A 19,028-nucleotide genomic window follows, 5' to 3' on the forward strand; every position below is an offset into this window, starting at 1 on the left:
TTTGTACAAAAGAATTTTTAATTACAATCTTTATGAAAACATATATACATATATATTTTCTTCAGATGTAATCATGGATTTAATGAGTCAATATGATATTAAACTCATTTGATTTATCGTTAGAACAAGAATATATAATCTCTAAAACATTAGAAATTATATAATCGTCACGTAGAATGAAGATAATTGATGTAGAACGATTCGTAGAACGATAATTATACTCGAGGTACAGAATGAGATGTTGAGGCGTGTGATGTTGAAACTTGGGTTGTTGGTGGTACTGGTCTTGCCGGTGCTGTTGCTGGAGCTGGTAGGTTTTGCACCACGTTTTCCAAATTGATTACTCGAGCGCGAAGTTCGTTGACTTATTACTCCAGGATGATTGTCGGTCGGAACGAGCGGATGAATAAGATCTTGAATTTTATATAGAATATAATCGTGGTGAGATATTCTGGAAATGAGATAGAAAATAGTATCATGAACAGGTTCGCCGGTAAGTGCTTCAGGTTCATTGCCAAGAGGTGAATTTGGTTGATGGAAAGGATCGCCTTCTTTGCATCCCCATGGATTAAGTTGACTACAAACCCATCCTCAATTCATCCAGAATAGATAATGGCTAATTAGTTGATCCATTCCGGTCATACTGCTTTCGGAGCTCGAGTGAAAATCCATGTCGGAATAGCTGTCGGAATAACTATCGGAATAGCTATCGGAATCTGAGGAATTCGAACTGGTTGAGGGATTCATCTCATACGATCAAATGAAGGATTTTCGATAAGAAATAGATTATATGATGTAGATTAGTACCCTGCAATACATAGTTTACATATGCATATATAACACTAAAATCCCATAAGTTACGGAGGAATCTACGGAAGCTATCAGGTAAAGGTAACAATAATAGATACGCTAAGATATGAATTTTGTCTATACACTATTCATGCAATCAATGCAGTAAGATGTGTCTAGACTAAGAATGATAAGCAGATGATTTCCTAAGGATGATAAACAGATAATTTCTGACAAAAATGATAAGCAAAACTTTTGACATGCAGACACGGTCGAAGTCCAGACTCACTAATGCATCTTAACAACTATCAGTTAGACACACTAATGCAAGACCTGGTTCACTAAGACCACTGCTCTGATACCAACTGAAATGCCCCGTCCTAATCTATCTTGACGAAGCCATCAACATTTGATCCCAGAGCGATGATCGACTCCAAGTAATGTCCTTAAAATGAGCAAATGCACAGCGGAAGATTTCTTTCACACCTGAGAATAAACATGCTTTCAAGTGTCAACCAAAAGGTTGGTGAGTTCATAGGTTTATCATAAAACAATAAAATTCATCATTTTGATAGACCACAAGATTTAAATGTTGCATGGTACAAATGGGCCCGAATCCTATACCCACCTGTAATATACATGCGATATCTTTTAAATACAGTACACCTTTCTCGTATACGAAACCATTTTTCATAAATCTTAGTAACCGTACACATATCTCGTGTACAAAATATCATACACATAACCTGTGTATAAAATCATTCTCTCGATACATAACATTCACATCAATTGGTGGCAATTATCATGTCTACATAATTCAATGGTGGCAATTATCATGTCCACATAATTCAATGGTGGCAATTATCATGTCCACATAATTCAATGGTAATCCGCATAACTTCTGTCTGCATAATAATTCATACGAGGAATGTTTTGCTTGTGTCTATCTCGTCAAACATTTATAAAAGCATTTCATGTATTCGCAGTTCAAAATATATTTCAAAAGCATTTAATAAAGCAGTTGTAAAAACAGCGCATGTATTCTCAGTCCCAAAAATGTAAAGAGTAAAAGGGAATCAAATGAACTCACCTAACGTATTTTGTAGTAAAAATAGACATGGAACAAATGTAGGGTTGACCTCGGATTCACGAACCTATATCATTTGTGTATATATATTAATATACATAATCGTAATCGAATAAATATATATAACTTTCTTAGTTATATCATTTTTATATTAATAACTTATATGTTCTGTGTATTTATTATATATATTTTAACTAAATAAGATATTAAGTTTGTTACGTTTTATATATTAAATGTATTTATATATTTATATATATTTGTGAATCATTTGTTTCTTAAAACAGTATTTTAATAATACTAAGATCATATTTGAAGTAATATGATGATAATACTAATATTAAATATAATGATAACATTAGTAGTTTTAATAAGATTGATAATGGTCATAAAATTAATAATTTTGATATCATTTCATAATACTTAATAATAATAATTATAACAATCTTATTACTAGTGATAATCCTAATAATAATACTTTTATTCATAATAATAATAATAAGTCTAAAATGATACTAATACTAATATTTACGAAAATAATAATAATTGATATTATTTTCATAATACTATTAACAAACCTTTTCATCATAGTGACAATAATATTGAAGTTTTGAAATTACCAAAAATATCGGGAGTAATACTCATAGTAATAACAATAATAGATCTAATACTTTTAATTATGATAATAATAATAATAAGAGTAATTATGGTACTTATAATAATATTTATAATGTTAAATTGTATTATGTTCATAATAACATTAATAATAATAATAATGATCATACTAGTTTTAATACAATTATAAGTTTAAAATAATGGTACTTTTATTTATAATGATAATATTAATACTTTATAGTAAAATTTAATACTAATCATAATCATATCAACAATATTAACAAGGATAATATTAATACCTATGTTAATGATATCAATAATAATTCTATGAATTTTATTAATACCACTTTTATAAATTTTGCTAAAATAACTATAATGATACAACCTAAATGATAACCTTAACAATAATAATTACATTAATAATACTTATAAGATTAATAATAATAGTAATAATAATAATTAAGATTACACCACTTATAATTATACTAATAATAATAATAATAATACTAATACTTGTAATACTTATATTAATTATAATAAATGAATAATAATAATAATAACAATAATAATAATAATAATAATAACAATAATAATAACAATATCAAAATTAGAAAATGGAAACTACCTTAAGAACTCTTTAAAAAGAAAAACTGCCACAAGCAAGGATTGAACTCGTGACCTCTCGAAACCCGATACCATACCCCAACCATCTGATCCGTCTTGCATTTCTGATTTAAACAGAACCCGTTTATATAAAACCTATATTTTAATATCTTTCTTTTTCTTCCACAAAATTAAACAGACTCAAAGTAATCACAATCGTATATGTGTGTTGTTTTGGGTTTTGGGATTTTAAAGGAGTTATGAATGACCAGAAAGTGGGTTATATTGATCGATAGTAAAAAAAAAATATAATAGCTGCTGCCAGAACAGTCCCGTCGACCAAAACATGAACTCAAACTTTGTTTTTGAAATTAAGACACTTTTAGACGATGATTACAAAATGAAAAGTGTTATAAATCCTTCATAAAATCTTTGTGAGTCATTAATTTCAACTGAACTAACCTCTATAACTTCAATTTGATTGAAGAACATTCGTTTGACTTTTTGAAACAAAAGTTTGACTCGAAAATTCGAAGTTGTTTTGAGGAATTGGAAAGTAAGACTTTGCAGATAGATTAATGGAAGGATTCCTAACACGATTGCATTTATATATTTCGTAATTTATTGAAAAATCGAGTTTTGCAAAAAAAGAGATAGGAGCAGGGGAGACGACTGGCTCTTCCATTTTTTTCTGTTTAAAAATTAATCAACAAAAGTTGTATTCAGTTTTAATTGATAATGAAGGTAGATAAATGACTGAATGAATTCCTAGTATTACTTATCAAATCGATTTACTTAAAGTCCACTTAATCAACAGTCACGTTTACTCAGGTACGTACGAAGAAAATGAAAAAAAATTAAAAGTGAAAAAGACCTTCAACAGACTTTGGTTGTATTCTGTGTTTTATTCCAAATTGTAGATTCTTAAAGACAGAAACAAAATCCTATTGCTGTATGAACGTTACGTGCAACAGATTTCTCATTATTTTGATCATAAATAATTATAAAGATATTAATACTAATAATTCTAATAATATTAATAATTATAAATTATCAATAAATAATAATAATAATAATAATAATAATAATAATAATAATAATAATAATAATAATAATAATAATAATAATAATAATAGTACAGAAATATATAAAAGAAATATTAATACTGTTAATAGTTATTATTATTGAAACAATATTTAGGAATATGATATTAATAGTTATAATAATATTTATAATATGAAAATATTAATAAATTGTATTATTTTTTATGATAACAATGATAATATCTATTATTAATAATAATTTTAAATCATAATATCTAATAAAAATCATAATAAATAAAATTATAATTTTACTGCTAATTATAAAATAATAATAATATAACAAGTCAAATGTATCAAATTTCATATATATAATAATATTGATAATATTGATATTAATATTATTATTAGTGTTTATGAATGTAATAATATTAATATAATAATTATATCTTAACCTGTATATAGATCATGATAACCTTTGTTGGATATTTATTGTTTATACATTGTATCTATATTATAATATAATTTTGGTTAGGAATCATATATAGATTTATATTTATATATATATGTATACTACTATATATATAAAATTATGTTTTAAATGTTAAGTAGATAATTAATTATATATATTAAACAATTTACCACAAAGTATAATATTATACATTTAATATTTTGATAACGTTGGCAAAATATGTTTGAACCATTTATATACAATACACTATATATATTCAAAATAAAAATCTTTAGCTATTTAAAGTTAGCTTTCATAATAATTAAATTACTTAATAGTTCATTAATACTAATATAATTATCTACATATATAATTATTTATATTTACATTTCTAGTTACAATTAAAGGTTCGTGAATCGTCGGGAGTAGTCAAAGGTCAAATGAATCCATCTAAACAGTTCTAAAATTTAAGACTCAACATTACAGATTTTACTTATCATGTCAAAAGCATTTATTATTTAAAGATTAAGTTTAAATTTGGTCGAAAATTTCCGGGTCACTACAAAGGGCGTGTGTTATTGATTTCGATGGTAGTTGGGATGAGCACTTACCATTGGTGGAATTCTCGTACAATAATAGTTACCACACTAGTATTGGAATGCCACCTTATGAGATGCTTTATGGGCGTAGGTGTCGAACTCCTATTTGTTGGGGTGAAGTGGGACAACGAGAAATCGGGAGTACCGATTTGGTCCTAGAGACGAATAGTAAAATTGAGATGATTCGGGCTCGACTTAAGGCGGCGCAAGATAGACAAAATGTCTTATGCCGATAAATTTAGGAGACCGATTGAGTTCCAAGAAGGTGACATGGTGATGCTTAAGGTTTCGCCATGGAAAGGTGTTATTCGGTTTCGAAAGCGGGGAAAGTTAGCTCCTCGATTTATTGGTCCTTTCAATGTTTTGGCACGTATTGGTGAGGTTACTTATAGACTAGAGTTTCCCGAAGAGCTTGCGGGGATCCATAACACGTTTCATGTTTCCCATCTCTGTAGATGTCTTGCGGATGACTCGACTTGGGTGCCGTTAGATGAGATTACGTTGAACAACAAATTAGAGTATGTTGAAGAACCGATAGCCATTCTTGATGAGAAGGTTAAAATGTTGCGAAACAAGGAAGTGAGAAACTTCAAAGTGCAATGGCGACATCGAAAGGATTCCAAGTTTACATGGGAATCCGAAGACTTCGTTTTGGTTTATCTTTCGGCTTATCATGTGGCTTGGATCGCGAGGACGCGCTCCGATTCAAGTGGGGGAGAGTTGTAACATCCCGTTTTCCCGTACAAGTCTAAAGGTACATATTTAATCGTTAGTACGCTTATAACTCGTTCGTTATGTGATGAAATGAAATGAGTGTTAATTAATGCGTAAATGTATATATATATATATATATATATATATATATATATATATATATATATATATATATATATATATATATATATATATATATATATATATTGGAATGCATGCATGTATAAGTGTGACAACTCGGAAATTTTTGACCAAATTTAAACTTAATCTTTAACGTTTTCGACACGATAAGCAAAGTCTATGAAGTTGAATCTCAAAATTTTGAATTATTCAATTACTCTTCGATTGTTCTCAATGATTCGCGAACAATTATATGTAAATAGATACATATACTATAACTTGAAAACGTAACAAAGTGTTAAGTAAATGATAATGTGCATTAAACTTATTGGTTTGATTATCTGATTGATATATATTCAACTACGGAATTAAAAGATTATGCCAAACGATTGAATTAAAAGATATTTAATGAGTCTCTTAAGGATTATGATATTATTACGGGTCTCTGTTGTGAGGTTCACGTTGATTTGGGAAATCATCCATTCTTAACGGTATTCGGAATAAATGGTAAAGTGTTTGTTTAAATAACGTAATTTGGACACATACAATAATAAGGAATATTAACTGTTGGAATTAGATATATGAATAACTTGCGATATGTATTTTAAAACGTGTTTATTAATATTGAAAATATATATTTAACAATACGATAAAATATAATATTAACTTGGTCATAAAAACGAATTGTTATTATATATATATTAACAAATAGCGAGACGATGATTTATAGAAGTAAATGACCAAAATACTCGAAAGTTTAAGATATACTTTGAGTGGTATAGTTTAGGGATAATTTAAGGCTATATTTTGACAAAGGTACGTGACATGAAATGTAAAATACAAGTTTTCTCAGCGTACGAAAGGACATTTGAAAACCAGAACCGGGACATAAGTCGAGTGATGACGTACAACTTATCGGAACAAAAATTACAAGTCAACTATGCATGTGAATTTAATATAATATATAATTAATTATATAAATTAAATACATTATATATATTATATAAAATTATGTCGACAAATAAAAAGTTAAAAGTTTGTGAGCTGGATCAGAGGGCCATGCGATCGCATGGCCTTGAAGCACAAATCCCATGCGATCGCATGAGGTACTTTTTCAGAAAAGGTTCTATAAATTGCTCAGTTTTCACACACTTCTCTAATCATATATTACTCCGTATTTATTTTATTATTATTATTATTATTATTATTATTATTATTATTATTATTATTATTATTATTATTATTATTATTATTATTATTAAGATTAATATTATTATTAATCTTATTATTATTAATATTATTAATTAGTATTATACATAAAATACTACGACGAGGTTATGAGCGTGTCACTTTCAAAATGGTTTTCAAGCGGGATAGAGCTAAGGAAATTATGGGTTATTGCCAAGGAGGTTATGGGTAATGTTCGGGGGTATATTTGTGAATCAAACCTAGTGTTTATCATCTCCGTTACGTCTACGTACTTTCCTACAATATTTAATCTCAATACTGATACGTAAGCACTCATATTTTATCTTTTATATATTAATTATGTATCCATGTCTAGTGCTCGAGTATATATATTTATATATGCTTGTATGCTAAATTTCGTCGTTAAACAGTTTATAATGAATCACTAATTAAATACATATATTACTGGTAAAAGGTATATGATATACATGTTTTTGGAAAGCTGGCGAAAAATCAATAACTTTTCATTTAGATATCGAACAGTTTCGATGAACGGATTAAAAGATATGATCAACTGAATTATGATTGACGTTAATTGAAATTGCTTTTGAATCTGCAATTAAGATTTAAACAACTTGTTTACGAGACTGATAAAGTGAACTTTTAAATATTACCAACCGAGTAAATGAATCCTTATATAAGGCACGTCTCGTTTTGTTGAACTATTGTCAAAATTGACTTTTTGAAATGACTTTGGATAACTATCATATGTCGATCTCGAGCATTAGGATTGTGATACACTATGACCTAACCTAGCTTGATAGACATTTATTGACCAACATATGTTCTCTAGGTTGAGATCTACGATTATTTGGTAATCCGAGTTTCGATCACATTTTGGTGCACGACTTTATATGCTGCTAAGGTGAGTTTCATTGATCCCTTTTTAATTGCTTTTGCAATATATATTTTTGGGCTGAGAATACATGCACTTTATTTTAAACGCAATGGATACAAGTACATACTAAATTCTACACTAAGTTTGAACCAAAAATCCCTTAGCTTTGGTAACTGTTAACTGCCAGTTATAAGAACTGGTAGGCGTGAGTAGTAGTATATGGATCCATAGGGCTTGATATCCCCGTCCGAGCTAGAGCACTAGCCTTTTAACGGACGTATGCTATTTGAGAAGCGTACACGTTAGTTTGCGTGTATTATTAAGATGATTATACAAAGGGTACAAATTATATATACGTTAAGTTTAGTTACCAGGGTGCTCAATCTTGTAGAATATTTTGATAAACGTTTCTGGATGAAACAACTGAAATCTTGTGATCCACCTTTATATACAGATTATATGAAACAATAAAACTATGAACTCGCCAACCTTTGTGTTGACACTTGTTAGCATGTTTATTCCCAGGTTTCCTAGAAGTCTTCCGCTGTTTGCTTATGTGTTAGACAAGCTATGTGCATGGAGTCTTACATGACATATTTTTCAAGGAAACGTTGCATTCACCAAATCATCACCATGTATCATATTCTGACTGCATTGTCAACGGAAGTATTATTTTAAACTATTATTTACAGTGATTGACTATATGTAGAAATCATCAGATGTCGAAAACCTTTCATTTAAATATTCATTTATGGTGTGTTTTTTTAAAAGAATGCAATGTTTACAAAACGTATCATATAAAGGTCAAATACCTCGCAATGAAATCGATGAATGACGTGTTCGTCCATATGGATTTGGAGCAATCGTCACAATTGGTATCAGAGCGTTGGTCCTAGGGAACCAGGTCTTGCATGAGTGTGTCTAACTGATAGTTGTTAGGATGCATTAGTAAGTCTGGACTTCGACCGTGTCTGCATGTCAAAAGTTTTGCTTATCATTTTTTTCAGAAATTACCTGCTTATCATTCCTAGTCTAGACACATTTTACTGCATTGATTGCATGAATAGTGTATAGACAAAATTCATATCTTAGCGTATCTGTTACTATAAACTTTTCCTGACATCTTCCGAAAATTTCTCCGTGATTTATGGAATTTGGTATTATATATACATATGTAAATTATGTATTGAAGAATACCAAACTAAATTCTATAATCTAATTCATATACAAAAAAAATCATCTCCCTAATTATACAAGATGGATCCCGTATCTAGTTCAAATTCCTTAAACTCTGACAGCTATTCCGATATGGATATTCACCTGAACCCTGAAGAAAGTGTAACCGGAATGGATCAACCAATTATCCATCATCTATTCTGGATGAATTGGGGATGGGTTCGTAGCCTACTTAATTATTGGAGACAAGAAGAAGGCGATCCCTTCCATCCACCACATTGCCCTCTTGGCGAAGAACCTGAAGCACTTACCGGCGAACCTGTTCGTAATACCATTTTCTCTCTCATCTCCAGAATATCTCGTCATGATCATATACTCTCTCAAATTCTGGATCTTATTCATCCGCTCATCCAAACCACCAATCATCCCGGTGTAGTAGAAGAAGTCAACGAGCTTCGCGCTCGGGTAGTGGCTTTGGAGAATATGGTGCAAAGGTTACAATCAACAGCAGCATCACCGGCATCAACAGTACCACCGACAACAACACCAACAGTACCATTACCACCACCAACAACATCCGCATCGCAAACCTCAACTTCACAATCTGTTCCACGAGCATCAATGTCATACGCATCGTAGTTACCAAGAAATACCAGCAACAATAACCGATGAAGTATTAACTCATTTCCCCTAAAGAAATTTTATGTATATTTAATATATATGAATTTTGAAATCAAAAAAAATCTTTACGTACCAAGTTATTACGTGTGAATCTTAACTGGTAGGTACTACTCGGTTAATTCATATTACTAATATGCTATGATGTACATCCTTCGTTAATGACTTAACCATCGTTAACTACAATCTCTGTTTCCAACTCAATGAATTCCATTTCATAATAAACTAAGTATATTATTCAATTATATGGTTGATTTTATACTTTCATCTTCGATGTATTAGAAACTTTCTAGAAAACATCATTCATACCTTGCGAAGTTAGCAAGAGTTCCATGAGCACCAACATGATTCACTGAGAAAATATCAATAAAACTGAGTATTGATTACATTAGTGAAATACTCCGTAAATATTATTAAATCTTTAATGTTTTAGAGATTATTCATTTCTAATTCAAGTCAAAAATCAAATGAGCTTAATATGATATTAACTCAACAAATCTGTATTACATCTGAAGAAAATATACATACATATATTTTCATAAAGACGGTAATAAAAATTCTTTTGTACAAAATATTACTTGTGAAATCTTTAACGGGTAGGTAATTCCCGGGAAATATATAAGTTCACAATTAATATGTTATACTGTACATTCTTCAACTTTGATTCAAAAATTATTAACTATGCTCACAGCGATATACAATCGTTTCCATACAAATTCAATTACATATTCTGATATTGACGGATCAGAATCCAAGTCAAGATTTAACGGGTGACATCATTCTTAGATCTCTACATCTTTCAAAGCTATACTTTGACTTCAAAAATGTGAAAGATCCTTTAGCATTGTTATTACTGAAAATAACCTTGCAATTTCTTTTCAAAGTATCCAGTATTATCAACCGTTCAACCAGTCAACGACGACCTTTCAGACTTGTAACTTTGGCATATACATTTTTGTTATCGGGGAATCTTTCATGTTCCACCACATTTGTGATGACCCGGGAATTTCCGACCAAATTTAAACATAATCTTATATGATTCGACTCGATAAGCAAAGTCTATTAAACCGAGTCTCATTATGTTTGAACTATTTCATGATAACATTTGACCTTTAACTATTTCCGACGATTCACGAACCTTTAATTGTAACTAAGAATGTAAATATAAATAATTATATATAAAACTAATTATATTAGTATTAATGAACTATTAACTAATTTTGTTATTATAAAAGATAACATTTAATAACTAAAGATTTTCATTTTGAATATATATAGTATATTGTATATAAATGATTCAAACATATTTTACCAACGTTATCAAAATATTAAATGTACAATGTTATACTTTGTAGTTAATTGTTTAATATACATAATTAATCATCTACTCAACATTTAAAACATGATTTTATATATATGGTAGTATACATATATACATAAATATAACTATATATATATATATGATTTTATACATAATTATTATATTATGTATATGTAGAAATTTATAATATATCTATGATGAAATAATGTACTATTTTAATAAATATATATAATACTTACATATATAAAACATTTATATTTTTCATAATTACATACATAAGTATAATATAATTAGTATGTAAATAAATATTATAATATATTTATATTAAAATGCATAAATATATAATATTCAGTATATGTTACAATACATATTACATAATTATTAAATATTACATAATAATAGATGATATTAATAAATTAAATTTAAATACAAATATAGTTGTTGTAGTAATGTTATTTGTATCGTCAAATATCAATATTTGTATTCATAATATCACTTTATATCATATAAAGATGAAATTGGATGTATAAATTAGATTATTATTACTAATATTATTATTATCGATAAAATATTAATATTATCATAATTAGTATGGTATTATTATTATTATTATTATTATTATTATCATTTTTACAATTATTATTATCATTAATATTATATTTATCATTATTATTAATTTTATTAATATTATTAGATATTAATAATATTGTTATTATATATTATTATTATTAATTAAAAAAAAACAGTAGGGATCTATATTATACGCTTGACCTCTGTATCCTTTATCTCTATTATTATTATTTTTTTTGTTTCTTTCCTGCTCCCAACTCGTGAACCTGTGTTGACATTTTCTCCATTTTGTATCAACCGATCTCTATTATTACAACATGATTATGTATAATTGCAAATCAAATAAAAAGGAAATCCAATGGGATTAAAGAGCACAGCGATATTTTTTTTTCTTCTTCTCTGCACGCTCCAATTTTTTTTCTCTTAATTCAATTTTGAATAAAGTTTCAAAATCTAAAAATGCAGAAAGGTTAGAAATCTTTCTTTGAATCTATCTGCAAAATCTCAACTCTCAAATCTTTATATCGATCTTGAATTTTGAAGTCAAAGTTTAGTTTAAAAAAAGTCAACAATTGTTCTTGAGACAAATTCGCGTTCGTGTATATGTTTCTGATCAAATTGACGATTCCAGTAGTTTTTATACATGTTTAGAAAACTATTTCGTGTTATAAACATTATCTATAATGTTATCTATTACGAAATCAATTTTTTTTGTTTTGTTCCAAGAACCGACGCTGCAGTAGGCCTTTAGTGTTTTTTTTTTTTTATTTTAGAACCCAAATTATTTTTTTTCTGTAATGTTTTGAAGCTTTAAAGGGAACCCCGATTTTTTTTTTTTTTAGTTATTGATGTTTTGTTGAATCCATGAGACTTGTGGAGAAGAAGAGGAATAGAAGAAAAACAGTTTATATATAAAATTTAAATTCGATATTAGTACAGAGAATCAGAATTGGTGGGATGGTCGAGAGTGTTTGCGTGTGAGCATGTGGTCACGAGATCGAGTCCAGAGGACGGTAGTTTCTTTCTTCTTTTTTTTGAAACTCTTTTCATGTGAGGTAGTTTTCTTTTCTAATTTTATTATTGTTATTATATATTAATTATTATTAGTATTATTATTATTATTGTGATTGTTTTGATTGTTATTGTTATTGTTATTATTAGTATCATACTTGTTATCATATTTGAAAGTATTATAGACATTACTATTATTATTATGATAGGTATTAATAATATTATTATTAGTAATAAACTTATCATTTTAGTATTTTAAGTATTTTATCATCATTAGGATTATGATTATGATTATCATTATTATTATTATTATGAAGGAAATAAAAATATATTATTATCATCAATATTAGAATTTGTACCGGTTTATAAATAATAGTATCATCAGTACATTTACAATTAATAATATCATATTTATCAGTATCATCATTAATATTTACTAGTATTATTATGATTATCATTTATCATTTTATAAATATTAGAACCCTTATTATTAACATAAGTATGGTATTAGTATTAATATTATTTTAGAGTTATTATTATTAGTATCATTAACAGTTATCATTTTCATTTTTTTTCTATTAGTATTATCATTATTAATAAAATTATTATTATTATTAGTAAATCATTATTATCTAAATTATTATTTTAACAAATAAATCTTTTGTACACTATATATATACTTATGGTATATACTAGGATTGTATTAATAATTCACATAACAAACTAATAAAATTTCATAAATACAATACTAACCACAAATATATGTATATAAATATATTAATGTCACTATTTATATAAACGTAAATCATTATAGATATATATACATAAAATCGATATATATATATAAAATATAACTTAAAATATAATATAAGTATACGTTTTAAAATAAAGGTTAGAATAAATTCTACAAAACTATAATATATAAATAATACATATTAATAAATGAAATTTTGTAACTTACATTATACGTATTAATATATACACAATTGATATAGGTTCGTGAATCCGAGGCCAACCCTGCATTGTTCAATGACGTCATATGTATTTTTACTACAAAATACAGTATCGTGAGTTTCATTTGCCTTTTTACCCTTTATATTTTTGGGCTGAGAATACATGCGCAACTTTTATAACTGTTTTACAAAATTGACACAAGTACGTGAAAATACATTTTATGGTTGGATTATCGAAGTCGAATATGCCCCTTTTTATTAAGTCTGGTAATCTAAGAATTAGGGAACAGACACCCTAATTGACGCGAATCCTAAAGATAGATCTATCGGGCCCAACAAGCCCCATCCAAAGTACCGGATGTTTTAGTACTTCGAAATTTATATCATGTCCGAAGGAGGATCCCAGAATGATGGGGATATTCTTATATATGCATATTGTTAATGTCGGTTACCAGGTGTTCAATCCATATGAATGATATTTTTGTCTCTATGCATGGGACGTATGTTTATGAGAAATGGAAATCTGAAATCTTGTGGTCTATTAAAATGATGGAAACGATTGTTTAAGTTAAACTAATGAACTCACCAACCTTTTGGTTGACACTTTAAAGCATGTTTATTCTCAGGTACGAAAGAAATCTTTCGCTGTGTATTTGCTCATTTTATAGATATTACTTGGAGTCATTCATGGCATATTTCAAAAGACGTTACATTCGAGTCGTCGAGTTCATCAAGATTATTATCAAGTCAATTATAGTTGGATATATTATGAAATGGTATGCATGCCTGTCAACTTTCGATGTAATGAAAGTTTGTCTTTTCAAAAACGAATGCAATGTTTGTAAAATGTATCATATAGAGGTCAAGTACCTCGCGATGTAATCAACTGTTGTGAATCGTTTATAATCGATATGGACTTCGTCCGGATGGATTAGGACGGGTCTTCACAGTTGGTATCAGAGCGGTGGTCTTAGCGAACCAGGTCTTGCATTAGTGAGTCTAACTGATAGTCGTTAGAATGCATTAATGAGTCTGGACTTCGACCGTGTTTGCATGTCAAAAGTTTTGCTTATCATTTAGTGTCGAAAAATTATTTGCTTATCATCCTTAAAGTCTAAGACACGTCTTACTGCCTTTATTGCATAGACAGTGTATAGTTAAATTCATATCTTAGCGTATCTGTTATTGTTACCTTTGCCTGACAGCTTCCGTAGATTCCTCCGTAGCTTATGGGATTTTAGTATTATATATGCATATGTAAATTATGTATTGCAGGGTACTAATCTACATCCTATAATCTATTTCTTATCGAAAATCCTTCATCTGATCGTACGAGATGAATCCCTCAACCAGTTCGAGTCCATCAGATTTCGATAGCTATTTCGATAGTTATTCCGACAGCTATTTCGATATGGATTTCCACTCGAGCTCCGAAAGCAGAGTAATCGGAATGAATCGATCAATTAGCCATCATCTATTCTGAATGAATTGGAGATGGGTTCGTAGTCGACTTAATCAATGGAAACGCGAAGAAGGCGATCATTTCCACTAACCAAATTCACCTCTTGACAATGAACCTAAAACGTTTACCGGCGAACCTGTTCGAGACACCATTTTCTCTCTCATTTCCAAAGTATCTCATCACGATCATATACTATCTCTGATTCTAAACCTCATTCATCCGCTCGTCCGAACCGACAATCATCTCGGTGTAATAGAAGAAGTTAACGAACTTCGCGCATAAGTTGTAGTCTTGGAAAATATGGTGCAAAACGTACCAGCTTCATCCAAATCACCGGCACCAATAGTACCACCAACAACCCAAATTTCAATATCACATGCCTCAACATCTCAATCTATACCTCGAGTATAATCATCATTCTACATGACATTCTACATCAGTTATCTTCGTTCGACATGGTGATTATGTAATCTCTAATGTTTTAGAGATTATTTATTCTAGTTCCAACTGAAAACTAAATGAGTTTAATATCATGTTAACTCATTAAATTCATGATTACATCTGAAGAAAATATATATGTATATATGTTTTCATAAAGATTGTAATTAAAAATTCTTTTGTACAAACTGTTAATAATAAAAATATTTTAACGGGTAGGTAATACCCGAGGAATATTTAAATTTCACATTAATAAGTTACACTGTATATTCTTCGAATCTGATTCAACAGTTATTCACTATCCTATTTACAACCACCGGGATACTTATCCGTTCACCAAAGAATAACTATTTTCATTCAATTTCATATTTGAATTTTGACCTATCAGAATCCAACAAGTGGCATAATGAAGAAATAATGGACACAATAAAAATTGATTAGAAACAGACTAATTAACAATATTAAATTTTATTAAGAAACCACGCTAACAAAATCCTAGCTAACTGTTCCTAGCTAACTGTTAATTCCGTATTACATTTTATTTATCGCAATTTATTTATCGCAATTTATTTATCGTAATTTATTTTATCGCAATTTATATTCTCGCAATTTTATTTATTGTCATTTAATTTCTGTTATTTACTTTACGCACTTTATTTATCGTCATTTAATTTCTGTTATTTATTTTACGCACTTTAAATATCGGGACACGTATACAAGGTTTTGACATATCATATCGACACATCTATATATATTATTTGGAATCACCATAGACACTCTATATGCAGTAATGATCGAGTTCTCTATACAGGGTTGAGGTTGATTCTATAATAATATATATACTTTGAGTTGTGATCGAGTCTGAGACATGTACACGGGTCACGATACGTATTAATTAATTCAAATATTATATATTAAACTATATATGAATGATTGCACTGTCAACTGTGGACTATCGACTGTGTACTAATAACATTGGACAATTAAAATGAATTAAAATATTGAATATAACATATGAAACTAAACAATTCTTCAAGTTTGCCACTTGATTTCGTCTTAAACCTCATTTGTATCTTCACGATTACATTCTGCGTTCAAACCTTTCATGATTCTTGAAAACACATCAATCGATAGGATGAATCAACCGCACTTCATCTACGGAAGAAAAGATTTATGCATATAGTTATGCACCTGAGAAACTCTCGGCAATTGAGTAAAAGTTCAACACGTAGCCGCGTCAGATCCTTTGGCATTTATTAACAAAAACAACTTTGCGATCCCTTTTCAAAATTAGCCAATTTTGTCACAGCTCCAACAAGTCAACTTCGACTTTTCGTACGAAACAACCTTATTATAACGTTTATATATACGCGTGCTCTTTTATTGTTACCAGGTAACCTTTCATATTCCATCATATTACCATCAGCGTTTAATCATCTAAAAACACAATTCTCCTGAAACCACCTCGGATTAATAACCGATGATTCAGATATCATAGCATTAAATGTAGAGGAAACAGAAAAATGGTAGATGGTCTAAACGGATAAAAGTTTGATGATAAAGAAAGGAGTGTTAGGAACGCTCGATAGAAAATTGGGTATTGAAAAACAGATTGAGTTACTCATGAAGGAGACCAAGGACAAATACAAGGACCAAATCCTATATTCAAAGGATTCAGGTAATTCTGGATCCGTTGAAATCTTTAGAGAATATCTTGCTCCGAAGTCATGTTAAAATCTTGCGAAAAATCTTTCTCCATCAACCGTCGAACTTAGAAATTCCAAAATATCATCATCAATATCTTTGATATTTCTGAGGATATTTTCATAAATATTCTCGTCCGAAATTATATACCTCTTCGTGCTTCCTGTGTATCAATATATTGGAAACATTCAATAGAAAATATAGTACCGAAAAGCAGATTATGCGAAACTATGAAGAAAGCCGTGGATAAATCACAAAGAATAAGTTTGACTTCAAAGAATCCAAATAATTCAATGTCTGCTAAAGTCTATAGTGAATAACTTGCTCCTTACTCTAAACCCTTGCAGACAATAGTTTCTATCATCCTCTGATCTTAGATATTCTGAGATATTATCGTACCTTTCATTATAAATATCCTCCATATTTCTGGAGATATTTTTATAACTATTCTTACTTATCTGAAATCATTAATCTTTTCGTGCTATCAGTATTACATCATATAGAAACTGTTAGTTTCTATATTCTGTAAATTTTCAAGCTTAAAATATGAATGTTATTGTAGTAATGATGGGAACTGATGCATGAGTTAGTATAATATAATGACACTTGATCAACGTGATTATATTACAGTAAGTCATGCTGAGTTTCTAAATGAAACGTGATGATTCACAGATCATAACGTCATCATGTGCCATGTTACATAACTCTTTCATCCTACTTAACTCCGTAACAAATCAAGAAAATGTATTCTTGATGGTTCTATCTTCCGTGATGTTGATAAATTTGAAAATCAAATCGTGTTATCACGTTCCTTCATGCTTAGAACATTATAATCATTCGAAACTCTATATCTATAAATTCTGGACCATTATTCGCTTGACTTGAAGTCGGGAAGAGAAAACAAAAGCATAGAGCTTTGAAATATAAGGGAGAATATAAAGTCCGATAACAACACATAAATTACAAACCGTGTATATCAATGTTTATCGCAACATAAAGACACGGGAGAATTAAAAACATTATAATCCCGAGGGCGAAGTAGAAGAAAGCATATTCCTCTGGTGGAAGTTGGAAAAGGAGAATGATTGTTGCGATAGTAAGGATGAGGACAAGGATCAGAACTGGATTAATCATTTTCAGAATCTTTTGGATGTATGAACTAAGAAAGAAAGTATAAGAATGGTGAGAATAATGGAAAGGAAGAGCTTAATTTATACTGGAAATATCAGACGTAGTAATCGGGGCAGATCACCGTATTTAATTAAAGAGATCTTAATTTCCATAAATCCCGAAGAATCAGATTTTATAGATCTTCAAGATTTTCTTTAAATCCCTTAAATTCCGGAATTCAACCAAGGCAATGTCAAAAGTTAAGACGCGCCTTATTTTCTAAATTCAAACCTGACTACGTCAAAAGTTAAAAACAAATCTTTGTTTCTCATTTCATCCTTTTGTGAATAGCTTCATTCGCACTCTTCGAATAATCGAATTATTTTTATCCATATTACTCAATGATGATAAAACTCAAGTTATCAACTCATATTCGTCAGGAAAACATATTTATTGTTAGCTATGACGACCTCACTCAAATTTCGGGACGAAATTTCTTTAACG

Source organism: Rutidosis leptorrhynchoides, chromosome 3 (assembly GCF_046630445.1).
Source record: "Rutidosis leptorrhynchoides isolate AG116_Rl617_1_P2 chromosome 3, CSIRO_AGI_Rlap_v1, whole genome shotgun sequence".
In the NCBI taxonomy this organism is placed as follows: Eukaryota; Viridiplantae; Streptophyta; class Magnoliopsida; order Asterales; family Asteraceae; genus Rutidosis; species Rutidosis leptorrhynchoides.